Raw genomic sequence first — 5217 nt, 5'->3', positions numbered from 1 at the left:
GCCCAAGTCCACATCCTTCGCACCCTTGGTGTCGTTGGAGTCAACCAGAGGATCACAGCCGCTGAGATGAAGGCGTATGACGACCTCTTTGCAGTGCCCATGGCCCATCCCCCTGTCAGTCCTATCGGCCATCGCCGCATTGGTGGATCGCGAGCTCCCCGCTGATCCTGCCGTCGCGTCGATCACCACGGTGATCGCGGGCAGCCCGATCGAGGCCTAGCTGTGCCCCCGCGCCCTTCGTCGACCTCATCCCCATGGAGCACAACCCCAAGATCTTGATATGGAATGTGCGCCGCCTCAACGCGCGCGCACGTCTTACTGCTGTCAGGTCACTTGTTGTAACCGCCAACGCATCCCTTGTCTGTTTGCAAGAAACTAAGATGGCTTTGATCTGCTCGTCGACTATCCTCGAAGCCCTCAGCTCGGAATTCGATGACTACGTGTATCTGCCCGCACTAGGAACCAGTGGCGGCATTCTGCTAGCCTGGAAGAGTAGGGAGATAGTCATCACTGACCCCCTATTCACCGCCAACGCCTTGACTGCCCGTGTTTCCGCCCCCACTGGCGTTGGCACACCGTGGTGGATCACCGTGGTCTACAGACCCCAGCCGGATGAGGCCAAGATCGCCTTCCTGCAGGAGCTCCGCGACATACGTATGGATTGCACAGGGCCTTGGATGATTTGCGGGGATTTCAACCTCATATGTCGTGATGAAGACAAGAACAACGGGAACGTCAACCGACGCATGATGGGCCGCTTCCGGCGCACCTTCAACGACCTAGCGCTCAAGGAAGTTTACCTTAACGGTCGCCGCTACACGTGGTCAAACGAGCATTCGCCCCCGACACCGGTCCACCTCGACCGTGTCCTTTGCACCGCAGACTGGGAGGAGTTGCATGGCGAATGCCACCTCCGTTGCCTCCCCTCGGTCGTCTCCGACCAAAGTCCCTTGCTGCTCGATTGCTCGCCGGTGCGGCCGGCGCATCGCCGCTTCCGCTTCGAGGAATTTTAGACGCGCATGGACGGGTTTCATGACACCATGGAGGCTGCATGGCAATCCGTGAGCGACATCGACCCCTTCCGCCGCCTCATGCTACGCATGCAAGCGACCGCGCGCGGGCTCACAAGTTGGAGCACCAAAACGGTGGGTAACGTGCACCTCAAACTTGCGATCTCCCGGGAGCTCCTCCTCAAGTTCGACACCGCGCAAGATCACAGAGCCTTGTCTCCTCATGAGTACTGGCTGCGCCGGCAAATCAAGGCCTCCTACCTCAGCCTCGCCTCGCTCGAGCGGACTATTGCCCGGCAGCGCTCCCGCCTCGCCTCCCTCAAGGACGGCGACGCCAACACGTCCTTCTTCCACCGACAGTGCACATATCAGCGGCAGAAGTACAGGATCCACAGCCTTGTGGTCGATGGGCAAGTGGTCACGAACCCCTACGACATGGCCGCTGCGGCGTATGCGCACTTTGATGGCCTCCTAGGCTTCGCGTCCCCCCGTGAGTGCGCTCTTGAGCTTGAGGCGCTGATCACGCCCGTCGACTTGGACGACCTCGAGGCCCCCTTCGACGCCAAGGAGATATGGAACGCTGTGAAGCGCCTACCCGCGCGCAAGGCCCCTAGACCCGACGGCTTCACCGCCGAGCTTCTTCGCGCATGCTGGCCCATTGTTCAGCAGGATTTCATTGTTGTCTTCCAGCAACTTTACGAGTTGAGAGGGCGCGGATTCAGCTCCTCAACCAGGCGCTCCTCACGCCGCTCCCGAAGCGCACGGATGCCAGAGGCCTCGACGACTACAGGCCCATAAGCCTCATCCACCTCGTCGCCAAGATCTTTGCCAAGGTCCTCTCGCTCCGCCTCGCGCCCAAGCTAAACGCCCTCGTTAGCACCAGCCAAAATGCGTTCATCCCGGGACGAAGCCTGCATGACAACTTCGTCCTCGTACGGCAGTCCGCACGCCTGCTACATCAACTAGGTGTGTCGCGCGTTCTGCTGAAGCTGGACCTGACTCGCGCATTCGACTCGATCAGCTGGACATTCCTCTTCGACGTCCTGCGCCAATATGGTTTTGGTGCCAGATTCCTGGGTTGGCTAGCGATCTTGCTCTCGTTGGCCAGCACCAAGGTGATCATGAACGGCGAACCAGGCCCGCCCATTTGGCACCGTCAAGGACTACGGCAAGGTGACCCCATGTCACCCCAGCTCTTCGTTCTCGCGGTGGACACGCTAGGCCGCCTGCACCGTCGCGCCACCGAGCTAGGCATCCTGCAGCAGCTGCACCCCCGGCGTTCGATCCCTTCTGTCTCGCTGTACGCGGACAATGTGGTCCTGTTCTACCACCCCACGTTGCGCGACACATCTGTTGTTAGGAGCGTCTTGAAGCTCTTTGGGCGCGCCTCTGGCCTTCACGACAACTTCTCGAAGAGCTCCGCCACCCTGATCTGAGGCGACACGTTGGGCGCCACGCCGCCCCTCGACCTGTTGGGTTGCCCCGTTGTAGAGATGCTGATCACCTACCTGGGCATCCCGCTCACGTTGCAGCGGCCCACCCGCTGCCCAGCTTCAGCCCGTCATTGACAAGGCCGCCGGCATGCTACCTTGCTGGAAGGCGCACCTCATGAACAAGGTTGGCCGCCTCGCGCTTGTCAAGGCGGTCCTGGCAGCGACCCTATCCATCAACTGCTCGTGCTTGCCCCCCCCCCCCAAAGAAGACCCTGAAGGCACTTGAGAAGATCCAGAGAGGCTTTCTTTGGGCTGGGCGCGCGGAGGCTAACGGCGGTAATTGCCACGTCAACTGGCGGCGCGTCTCCAGGCCGATCTCTCTTGGCGGGCTTGGCCTTCGCGTTCTGGCGCGCACAGGCCTTGCGCTCCACACACGGTGGCTATGGTTCAGCCGCACGGATCAAGGCAGGGCCTGGGCCGGGGCCGGACTGGACCTACAGTTCAGCGACGAGGAGCGTGTGTTCTTCGCCTCTACCACCATGTCGGTTGGGAACGGCACGCAAGCCCTTTTCTGGGAGGATCGGTGGATTGATGGGTGCTCCGTCCGCGAGATCGCGCCATGCCTGTACGCGTGCATCCCCAAACGCCGCCGTAAGCTCCGAACCGTGGCGGACGGCATCCTCGCCAACCGGTGGGCGCAAGACATCCAGGGCGCCGTGGGAGTCCAGGAGATCGGGCAACCTGCAGCTATGGCACAAGATTGAGCACACTACTCTCTCTACTGAGCCGGACCGCCTAACCTGGAAGTGGAGCGCGAATGGCACCTACTCCGTTGGATCAGCCTACCTCGCCACATTCCATGGCTCCAACCCCTGTGACGCATGGAAGCTCACCTTGAAGTGTTGGGCGCCCCCGCGTGTCAGGTTCTTCCACTGGCTAGCACACTTGGATCGCTGCTGGACAGCGGACCGCCTCGCCCGCCGCGGCTTGCCGCACCCCGTGTGCTGCCCACTTTGTGACCAGGCGCTCGAGACCATGAACCACCTCCTCCTCGCCTGCCCCTTCGCCCGACAGACCTGGCACGAGGTGTTCAGTTGGCTTAGGGTCCCATGCCCCCCGCCTGCTCACGAGCCATCACTCAATGACTGGTGGCAATCCACAAGGCAGCTCGCGCCCAAGCCCATGCGCAAAGGCCTCGCATCTACGGTCCTGCTCGTCCCCTGGATGCTACGGAAGCACCGCAATGACCGCGTTTTCAACCAAGGCCGCCCCTTGGTTGCTGACCTGCTCGCGAAGTTCAAGGAGGAGGCTGCCCTTTGGGCCGCCACTGGCGTGTTAGGGCTTAGAGCTATCATCCCGCAAATCTGGGACGTCCATTGACTACCATCCCGAGTTGTAACCGCCTCCTAGGAGGATTGTAACTATTAACCCTCCCCTTTTCCATAAAATAAAACGCAAGCTCTTTTGCGTTTTCTCGAAAAAGAAGTCCCTGAGGATTTGGTTTAACCGTGGAATATGACTCCTAAAAATGTTGTAAGAACATTGAAGCCTTCAGAATGCCCATTGAAGGATTGGAAGTTATTGTGAAGACTTTTGTTTACTAATTTATTTTTCTTCATTTGAGTCGTAGGGCAACGTACTATTAACAGTGGTCTAAGTGAAAGTAAGATTGAAGTCTTCGTGTGTGCGCACAATCAAACCAAATTCTTCAGAGAGTGAAGACTTAGAAATCTCTTTCAAAGTGAGTCATTTAGCCTTGGTGCCGAAGTTAAGTCTTTGGGACACTTGGGTTAAATTCATCACTGAGTAAGATGACTTGTTCCACAAGTCAGTCCATGCGCGCTTGTGTTTGAAATTCATATCGTTAGCCACGTGCCGCGTGTCATTTCAGCCCCCTTGGGTTGCTCGCCAGCTATAAATAGCCACCCTACCCCAACCATTTGTTGTTGGCTACTCCAAGTGAATTTGGGACAAGTGTTGTCTGAGCAACCCTTCCTCCCAAATATTTGAGAGAAATTCTAAGTGAGGAAAAAACACCCAGAGACTAAAAGTGTCAAGTGATTAAGCATCACCAAAGAACTTGATCAAACCTAACTTTGACTTGTTACTCTTAAGGACTGTGCATCCTCTAGATGGTTAGGAGTCGTTCAAGCGCGTCCAAAGTGCGGAATTGCCGAACAACAAGCTTTTACCGGTCCGGAGATCACCGCAAGATACCCCAAGTAATTGGGCGGGTTCGAGGACTTAGCTCAAGGAGAACAAGGCGAAGACTTGTGTGTCTTCAGAGTTGTGGCTCAGCCTCTCCAACCCAGGCATAGAACTATGCCGGCAGTTTGAAGTTTGAACTGGGGTAAACACATCATTGTGTCTTTGTCGAGCAACGGGTTCTAATTCCTCGCTCCTATTTACTTTCTGTAATCTGCCGATTTTCGAAGAATTTCCTCTTCCTTCTTTCTTTGTGATTGTTGCGAAGTTATCTAAGTATTTTCATACCTTTCCGCTGCTTAAGTTGTCGTTGAAGTGGTGTACTTTGTTTTCTAAATGAAGATTCCGTCCGTGCTTAGGCTGTTAGATTTACTCACACCTATAGCTCGTTTGTCTTCTGCTCCTGTGATAGCAGGTTTACTTTAGTCATGGTTACCTAGTAGGTTTGCCGCTTGCCTCGTAATTTATCTAGTTCTTCTACTAGATTTCCTCTGAACTGTGGTGATGTTGTCCTGTTATTCTTCTATTTACCGAAGTATTTTGTATTTTAGAAGAATTTGCTCAAATCT

At 56.3% G+C, this 5217-nt stretch overlaps 1 protein-coding gene across 2 annotated transcripts in view; it reads right to left on the bottom strand.

Annotated features, from left to right (window-relative positions):
• Nucleotides 1-5217, bottom strand: part of LOC119275845 — a 16143-nt gene that overhangs the window by 6162 nt on the left and 4764 nt on the right. The gene's annotated exons all lie outside the window — the stretch shown is intronic.

Source organism: Triticum dicoccoides, chromosome 3B, assembly GCF_002162155.2.
Source record: "Triticum dicoccoides isolate Atlit2015 ecotype Zavitan chromosome 3B, WEW_v2.0, whole genome shotgun sequence".
In the NCBI taxonomy this organism is placed as follows: Eukaryota; Viridiplantae; Streptophyta; class Magnoliopsida; order Poales; family Poaceae; genus Triticum; species Triticum dicoccoides.
The sequence above is the reverse complement of the archived record's forward strand: the minus strand, read 5'-3'. Positions and strand labels throughout refer to the sequence as shown.